Source organism: Ovis aries, chromosome 11 (assembly GCF_016772045.2).
Source record: "Ovis aries strain OAR_USU_Benz2616 breed Rambouillet chromosome 11, ARS-UI_Ramb_v3.0, whole genome shotgun sequence".
Classification (NCBI taxonomy): domain Eukaryota; kingdom Metazoa; phylum Chordata; class Mammalia; order Artiodactyla; family Bovidae; genus Ovis; species Ovis aries.
The window spans coordinates 44,682,329-44,691,796 of record NC_056064.1 but is presented as its reverse complement, the minus strand read 5'-3'; the positions used below and the strand labels follow the sequence as shown (position 1 = coordinate 44,691,796).

Genomic DNA, 9,468 nt, shown 5'->3' with positions numbered 1-9,468 from the left:
CATGTGTGGTTCCACCAACACCCCGACCGCCTCCGCCTTCTGTCAATCCGTCGGCCCAGCCATCTCTTTGCTATAAACACTGTCCGGAAATAGTGCCCATTTCTGGAAACAGGGCCTCGTTAACCAATCGTTGCTTGGGGCGGTAGGAAGGAACTGGCTGAGACGCGCCGTCTCATTGGAAGATTGGGGAGTGGGCGGGGCCAGAAGCTAGGCGCTGCCAAAGCAAGGAGGCGCGAAGCGAGGCAAATTTGCTGCCGCGGGTGGAGGCGTGGCCCCGGGGGCGGCCGGGAAGGCGGTGAAGGGGCGGGGTCCGGGGTGGGGCGGGGCGACCGTGGGCCCAGAGAGCAGCGGTCCGCGACAGGCGGCGGGAGATCGAGGGCGAGGCGAGCGCGACACTCGCTGGTGGGGGAGATCGGCGCTCGGCCGGTAGGTGACTAGAGCGAGTCCCGGGGCGAGGGGCAGAGAGGACGGGTCACTCCTCAACCCGGGGCCGGGCTGCGGCCTGGCCCGCCGCATCGGAATGGTGGGGTCGGCGGCGCGGCCCGGGGACCCACTCGCGCCGGTCCTCGGCTGTGGCAGCTGGCCGCCGGTGCGCCCTCCCTCACGCCGCCAGGGCCACGGTCGCACGCCGGCCTCACCCTGCACACCCGCAGGCCACACGCTCCCCCGAAGCGCGCGCAAGGGCCCCTTCCTTCCCTTTCCCGGACACCCCCGTTTCCCCGCGCCAGGCTGCTCCACCGCCCAGGCCTGCCCGTCCTGCTCGGTTCCCTGGATGTTCTCCAGAAGGAGGGCTTACCTCGGCACTGGGCTTAAGGTGCCGAACGCCCCAGCGCGCCGGGTCCCTGCGTCCTCCCACCTGTCCAGGCAGTGAAACCCTCAGGTCTTTCCTGGGAAGTTCTCGGGGTCACACCCCGAGCCTGGGAGAAGAGATGGAGCCTCCGATTAGCACCCAGCGGGGCAGTGCTGGCTGGTCGCAGCATCCTTTCTCTCCCTGACTCCTCGATAATTCTTTCCACTCCACTCAGGACTTCCTCTGTCGGCTCAGATAAAATATCCCATCTTGGAAGTCCATCATGGTCCTGGCAGCCTGCAGCCAGAGGCACCAGGCAGAAGGAGGCCCCGTGTAAAGAGCCCCATTTGCCCAGGAACCTCCTCTGTGCCGGGTAACTTCAGGAAAAGCAGTTTGTTTCCTAACTGAAGTTAGGATGTGGCTCTCAGTCCTAAAGGGTGGACTAGGGAATGAGTAGAGAAAAGAGACAGAAATCTGTGATATAAATTGTTTTAACTGGAGGACAATGAACCCTGTCCCTTGATGATGAACTCAAAAAGCAAGTGAAGTTATATGGTGAGAGGTGGGATCTGATACAAAATAGCCTTCTGAAGTTTATTCCAGGAATAAATGTTGAAAACCCCTTGACTAGAAACATAGTCTTTCTGAAAGATTAGAAAGAGATAGTATCTTAACATTAGTGATGTTTTTTTTTTTTACTTAGTGTCTTCATACCTGTAACCCTTTTCCTTCAGATTTGTGTGTGATAAGATAAATAATATTGTCCTGTTTTAGAGGTGAGGCACCTGAAGCAGGTGTGTGTTTGGCAGGGACTGGAGGCGGGTAAATGGCTCTTGCCCAATGCCTCACAGCTGAGACTCAGGGTGACGACTTTAATCTGGGCCACTGGAATCTTTCCCCAGCTCCTTTCCCTAAAGCAGAACCACGTTATGGAACTTGGATGCAGGACATGGGGAGAAATATTTGGTGTGGTATTTATGCTCTTAACATGAGAGAACAGGTGCTTGTCTCACTTACAAAGTGTTTGGATTTACTCTTGGTGTTTTTTAAGTGATGTCAAAGTCCGTTCCTTTGGTGCAGTGATGCCAGACCTCTGAGATTTTCAGATGCCTGGAGGACATCCTCTTTTATTTTGAAGGGTGTGGCAGTGAACTTCTCAGAAGGCCTCAAAATAAAAGTACTCATCTCTGACTTTAATTTTAGAAATCTATACCCAGGTATGTGTTCCAGCTCTTTTGTGAGACCAGACAGCAGTAAGCCACCAAGCTTCAGTCCCCTTCTGACTGTTTTCAGGTTATAAGGAGTAGTTCTGAAAGGGGGTTTTTCGCCCCTGGTGCTGTCTGTTAGAGTTTGTGGGAGCAAGCGGTACCACAGACAGAGACCCTGCCAAATGAACCCTCATCTATTAAACAAAAATGTCTGGTTGGCCATTTCGCCTCCACAGACGGAGGTTTGGTTCCTCATTTTGTTTCTCCTATTGAACACTGACTCCATTGTGATCTGCTTGGAGTGTTTGTGTATCACTGAATGTTGAGAAGCGGGCTTGCCCTGATTGGTTGTCCAACTCCAGGCAACTGTTGTGGTTTTTGTTTGGTGCGTGGTAACGGTTCTTCCTGGCCAGGGTCTGGTGTGAGATCTGCAGAGATGGGAGATGGGTAAAGACTGACCCAGGGCTGTTCTCCTCGTTGTTGGCACCCTCTTAAGGGTGTCCGATCACTTTGGCCTGCGACGTCACTTTAGCTTCCTATTTTTTTTCCTGTCTCAAGGGACAGCACATGAGCTTTCCTAACCGGCCTGCCTCCCTTGATGAAGAGCTGAGAGATTCATGTTGGTTGACCTAACAGATGGTCTTTCTGGGAGGGTAGTTAAGAAATCTTAAACCAAGTTCGGCCCTGAATTAAAAGTGTAAGTTAGCTTGATACACACATAGAGAGCCTCTTTCTATCAATGGCTTCCATCATCTGAGAACTGTTTTTTTTTTTTTTTTTCCTGGCAAAAGGTTAAAATGCAACTAAAATTCTGCTTTCATGATTAATAAGTCACTACCGCAGTTGTATCTGATGCTTCCTGTTTGCCCCATTTTAGTATTTCAGTTAAACTGGAAACATCTGAGCCTTATGGGCACTTTGGAAGACACCAGTGTGAAAGTGGTGGTGGAGGGGGGAACAGTTCCCTGTCAGTGGATTTGGGAAGCTTTAAGGATAAGCCTGCTCCCCCTAGCCTCCACACACTGAGATCCCTGGGCAGGGCAAGTAGTAGGAGTTGAGCACCTTCAAGGGGTAGGTGAGCTTTTAAATTGATGCACGTGTGAACGCTCTGCATTTGCTGGGTGGTGCTGACTGAAATGTTGAAAGCAGTCGATTAGAAATGGAAGGCCAAACATAGGGCAGATGGAGTAGTAGAGCATTTCAGTCGAGCTGAGCGAGGCACTGAACATCTGTTGGCTTTGGGGTCTTCAGTTCTAGCCTTGTCTTAACTACTTGAGGGACCGTGCAGAGAAGACTCACTTTTCCTCAGTGCCCTGTGTGCCCTTCACTGTATTCTAGTTTAAAGGCTCCCCTTCTCGTGGTGGCCAAGGCAGAGGTGGGGGTGGACATGTAGATTGGGAGTTTGGGACCATCAGTTACAGACTCTTACATACAGATTGGATAAACAACAAGGTCCTACTGTACAGCACAGGGGGCTATATTTAATATCCTATAATAAATGATAATGGGAAAAATACATATATGTATATATAAAACTGTATCACTTTGCTATATACTAAAAATTAACACAACATTGTAAATCAACTGTATTTCAGTAAAAAGATCCCCTTCTCTTCTTGCTATTTTGTATGTTTTAATCTCTTATCCTACTGGTATGAATCCCTTGAGATTATATGACATTGAGAATAATGATACCTCATGGCCATTCTCTGTGTTTTCTCACAGTATTCCAACAAAGGAAGGCAGGGACCAAGATCAGGAACATGAAGCCTAGTAAGGAGAGATCAAGTGGATGAGATTACTCAGGGAATCAGTGTCATGTCCAGAATCTAAACCCACATTTCTTGACATCTAGTTCAATGCTTTTTCTACTAACTTACGTATAAAAGGATAAGTTGGGAATTTTTTTGTTTCCAAAACATGTCCATTTTGAATATAACTAAACCAGGGTAGCTGCTTTATTTTTCTATTTACGTTCACAAGGATTATCAAGAAGTGTTATCAGAAGTGTTATCAAGTAATTAAGAGTCGATACTTGTTATCCATAATAATTATTACTAAAAGTCTGAAAGATAAAGAGCACATCCTCTGGTCAAGCCTGCTTATCCCTATTTTACAGATGCAGAAAGTAAAGCAAAGGGGTCAAGCAACTCGCCCAGAACAGGAGAGCCAGTCCACGGCATCTTTGTGCCCTGTGTGGGGGGTTAGGCTGCCGGGTCAGAGAGAGAGCCAGGTCGGGTCCAGGTCTGCCACCGTCTGCCTGTGTGACACCAGGCAAATCAGTTCACTTCTCTAAGCGTCCGGTGCCCCATCTGTAAACATTTCGTGGTGTTGTTTTGAGTAGAAAATGAGAGAATATATATAAAGTGCTGAGCTCAGCACGGAATAAGCCAGAAGACACAATGGCTGTAAATGTGGCTGGTGGTTGTAGTGGTAATCGCAGTACTGGTAGTTGGCAATTACCACTTTGACTAGACCTGTTTTCTGTAAGATGATGTCAGGAAGGGTCAGGCTGCCTGACAGGGCCTGTCATTTTCTCAGCAGAACCACGAGTGGGACATGTCTTCTGTCTGGAGGTTTTAGCTGTCATGTTCTCCCTGTCTTACACTAAATTCTGCCCTCATCACCCTCCAAAGGAACCTAACAAGGCTCCAGCTCTGCCTGCTCAGAGCTGGCAAGCCTAAACCTGGGGCACCCTCGGCCACCACCCAGAGGAAGGTACAGCTGTGCCTTTCTGGGGCCCTCCTGTGTCCCTCATGCAGTGAAGTGGGTGCCAGCCTTAACTGTGGAGGGGAAAAAAGGAAAATACTGTGTAGAATATAAGTCAACAAACACTTGTTCCTCTCTGGGAGAGTAAAAGGGAAGCCTGGGTCCTGTGGGGCAAGGTTCCCACCACCGTGTGGCACCCTGCCCTTTGTCATCTTTTCACTGGTCTGGGGGCCCTTGATCCACAGTCAGCAACTCTCAGATTTCCCTTTAAATCACCCAAGGGAAAAAAAAGCAAAAAAAACAGTTTCACATTACATTTTAAATTATTTTTCTCCCCCCTCTCTTAATAGAAAACAAAAATGCAAGCTCCCACCAGGCTGATGTCCCCTTTAAATAACATCTTGTTTTCTCTTGGGGAAGCTGTCTTCATGGCCAGAGAGTCATTTCTAAAGTGAACCTAGTTTTTAGAAAAAATAGATCACCGGATGTCAAGCCTCGTGTGGAGCTAACAGTTCAGATGAAAATGAAACCAGCAGGCCCGGAGTGGCAACTCCACACTTGACTTCAGACTGGAGGTGAGAGGCAGAGTGTGTCTGAGCCCAGGTCGGCAACTGGTTGGCCCCACAGACTGCATTTGATAGGTGCCTTAGTCATTTTCCAGGCAGCTTTGCTTAGGTGAGCAGAGCACTTTCTCTGGAAGGTGAGTCACACTTGCAGGGGTGTAGGTGACATGCGATTTATTCCCCAGCTCAGTCACAGGAAGTCTTGAGCAGACCTTGTGGAGAAGCTGTCTGCCAAAGCTCATGTTCATTTCAGTCCAGGGGCTTTGGAGGCAGGGGGGATAAGGAAGCCAGCTAGGGGCTCCCAGGGCTTGCCAAACAACAGAAAAATGGCTCCTCCAGCAGGGGGTCATGTGGACCCGGCAGAGAGCCCAGATCAGCAGTGTCACCACGCTCTTGAGCCCAACCACCTTGAGGGTGGAAAATGGCCCATTTCCAATGACAGTCAACAAAGAAGCCAGAGGAGAGCTTTGGCTCCAGGGAGCTGGGAAACCCCTTGGCAAAAAGCAGAAAGATACAAACCACAACTTTGGTGTGAAAGGCCTTTCGGGGAACCCTTTTCTACCTGCTTTCCTTTTTACCACCTGAGTTGGAGGCTCTGAAGAGCTCCAGGGATCAGAAAGGCTGGATTGGACCTTGGCTTTCAGGAAACTTGCGAATTCTGAGCCTGCCACACCAGTGTTTGGATTCAGAAAGATGCTGCAAAGGAGACTCCTGAGCCATCTCTTCCACACAGTTTCTGGTTGCCGGCCTTTCTGCCGACCCTCTTAGCACTAAAGCCATGACCAGGTATCCTTCAAGGCACAGGGTTTGTTTCAGACTCTCTGTCCTGGACCAATACAGTTGGTGTTGAACTTATTGCTGAAGGTCAGAGACCTCTCAGTGTCCAGGTGGGCTTGACTTTATTGAAACCACAGGGGAAGAGCTAGTGTTATCTTGTTTCATTTATCCATCGCAGGCTCCTCTCCAGCCCCCTGCCCACACCTCTTCCATCTAGACTAGCCAGCAGTCACTTTGGGTGGGCGTGGCTAAGTGACCTTAGGCCTGAACCTCTCTGTCAAGAAAGAGCTGCTGGGCTTCCCTAGTGGCTCCGTGGTAAAGAATCCACCTGCCAATGCAGGAGACATGGGTTCAATCCCTGATTTGGGAAGATCCCATATGGCAACTAAGCCTGTGTGCCACAACTATTGGGCCTGCGCTCTAGAGCCCAGGGGCCACGATTGCTGAAGCCTGCGCACCCAAGAGCCCGTGCTCCGTAGCAGGAGAAGCCGCTGCAGCGAGACGCCCGAGCATCGCAACCAGAGAGTAGCCCTGTTCACCGAAACTAGAGAAAGGCCCATGCCGCAGCAAAGACCTGGCACAGCCAAACAAATCAATAAAATCATAAAAAAATTTATTTTTTAAAAAGAAACTGTTTTGAGTTACAGCCTGGAAGCAATCATAACCGTTTACACACTTCTCTGTTTAACAAAAGAGAAAATGGTGAACTCAGGAAGTTAAGTGAGTTGCCCAGGGCCACACAGCTAGTTAATTGCAGGATCTGAGCTAAAGTCCAGGCTCTTTGTGCCTTGCTGTGTTGCCACTGAGCGAAGGAGATACTCCCAGAGCAGGGGTTACTCCTTCATGTCCCCACCCAACCCCATCACACTTGGTCTTTCTTCTCGCTCTGCCAGCCTGGGGAGGGTGGAGCCAGAGCAATAGCCACCCTGAGTCTAAGAAAAAGTAAACAGAAAGCTATTTATTTGACACTCTCTTGTACCATGAGGTTCGTGTAACCACAGGAGGTGAAGGTTGATAAGAAAATACAATTCTGGGCAGGGTTACCTGGAAGTCTCAAAGGTTGTCTCCACCTGTAGGGCACTGACCTACCTCACCAGGCAGTATCTTACCCAGAGGTGGGCCTTCAGTAGCTATGAATGATTGATTGTGAGGCTGCAAACCCACTGTGTGCCAAGAAGCTCTTCTGTATCTTTTTCCTGTCATGTGGCCCACGGCATACAAGTGGCCCAAAGACCTGGAGTAGTTGGGCATCATTCCCTCCGGATCCATCCAGCTCCTCTCAGTGAAGAGGCTCTCCTTTGTGGGCAAAGCTTGATGTCACATCTGAATAATGTCCCCTCTAAGTCTAAAGAATTGTCCTGTCTGAGATCCACCACCATGCTCTGCTGTCTTTGACATTTCCTTTTACCAACCAGAATTAGTCCTGTTACTACTAGGGAGAGCTGGGAGGCTTGGGACAAAGGGAGGCTTTGCCAACCTCAAATGAGGATGCTCTTACCAATTAAGATTAGAAATGGACTTCTCTGGCCCAGGAAGTTAGGTTGGATGATAACTAACCTAACCTAACAGATAACTTGAGCCCGTGCTCAGCAGTCCCAATTGGGAGATGCTTTGAGAGGCAGGAATAGATTTACAAAGACGAATACAAGGGACTTCCCTGGTGGTTCAGTGGTTAAGATTCCATGCTTCTACTGCAGAGGGCACAGGTTCAATACCTGGTCAAGGAACTAAAATCCTGTACTCCCTGTCATGTGGCCAAAAGAAGAAGAAAAAAAGATGAATGTGAAAGGCAGAGATTTGCATGTTACCTCCCATCTAACACATGTATGCAAATCTGAGCCCAGATGCATGCCAACCAGTTGAGAAGGGTCATCGTCTCAGGAATTGGAAATCATGTGTTTCTCTCGATGAGCATGTAGGAGTGCGTGTACATTCTCAGTTGCGTCTGACTCTTGTGACCCCTTGGACTGTAGCCTGCCAGGCTCCTCTGACCTTGGAGTTTCCCAGGCAAGAATGCTGGAGTAGATTGCCATTTCCTTCTCCAGCATTTAGGAGAAAGGATGACAAGGTGGCTCAGTAGCTGGCTTGCAGGACTCCTCCTTGCTGGGGTGCAGGCAGAATACAGCTACCATGCTGTGTGCATGGAGCGGACTTCTTCCCTCCAGCTCACCAGGCGACTGCACCGCCTGGGGTCTCAGAGCCTATGGCACCTGTCTGTCCTGCAGGAGTACATCCGGCATCCTTTATCCCAATCAGAGCTCACCAGGGGGATTAAATGCACTGGCTCTGCTAGGCGCTAGCATCTGAAAACAAGCACAGCTGAGATGCTGTCCCTCGACAAGGTTGCTGTGGTGGCAGAAAGATGGACATAGAGGCAGATACATTGTGTGTGTGTTCAGTCACCAAGTCACGTCCAACTCCTTGCAACCCCATGGACTGCAGCATGAAAGGCCTCCCTGTCCCTCACCATCTACCAGAGTTTGCCCAAGTTCGTGTAGATTGACTCAGCGATGCCATCCAACCATCTCATTCTCTGTTACCCTCTTCTGCTTCTGCCTTCAGTCTTTCCCAATGTCAGGGTCTTTTTCAGTGAATTGGCTCTTCCCTTCAGGTGACCAAAGTATTGGAGCTTCAACTTCAGCATCAGTCCTTTCAATGAGTATTCGGAGTAGATTGACTGGTTTGATCTGCTTGCTGTCCGAGGGACTCTTAGAGTCTTCTCCAGCACCACAGTTCAAAACTATCAATTCTTTAGCTCTCAGCCTTCTTTTGTTGAGGTGCTGCCCCTCAACAAACTTGCCATGGTGGCAGGAAGATGGACATAAAGGCAGACATATTACAAGTGCCAAGTTATGAACCATGGCTATGGGAGCTGGAGGGGGCTGAGTAAGTCCCCTCGGATGGTGGCTCCCCTTCCCCAGCTCCCATGGGGAGGAGCCCCGCCTTCCCATCCAGCGTGTCTGGGCAGGAACACCCACAGTATTGCTCTCATCTCTTGGAATAGGAGTTTGAGAGCAGTCTGGAAACTTCAGCACTCCAGGGGAAGGGAGCACAATGGTGGAGGTATAGGCTCTATCAGTAGAAATGTGCTGGAACATAGCTCAGAGCCAAAGCAGACAGCGAGTAAGTGAAAGGTGAAAAGTGAAGTCACTCGGTCATGTCCAACTCTTTGTGACCCCATGGACTGTAGCCTACCACACTCCTCCGTCCATGGGATTTTCTAGGCAAGAGTACTGGAGTGGGTTGCCATTTCCTTCTCCAGAGGATCTTCCTGACCCAGGGATCGAACCTGGGTCTCCTGCATTGTAGGCAGACACTTAACCGTCTGAGCCACCAGGGAAGTCAGTGAATAGCAGGCCGTTAAAGACACAGCTGACTTATCCTAGCCTTCCAGGCTGGGGCGGAGAGGGCAGTGGCCGCG

General features: G+C 49.8%; 1 protein-coding gene across 2 annotated transcripts in view; it reads left to right on the top strand.

The window, feature by feature from the left end:
• The first annotated feature begins 339 nt into the window (after positions 1–339).
• The window catches only part of MAP3K14 (mitogen-activated protein kinase kinase kinase 14), a 43,115-nt gene continuing 33,986 nt past the window's right edge, over positions 340–9,468 (top strand). For both annotated transcript variants that reach the window (XM_004012997.3, XM_042256110.1), the window contains exon 1: positions 340–426. The gene's annotated coding sequence lies outside the window, so the exon portion shown is untranslated. The remainder of the gene's footprint in view (positions 427–9,468) is intronic.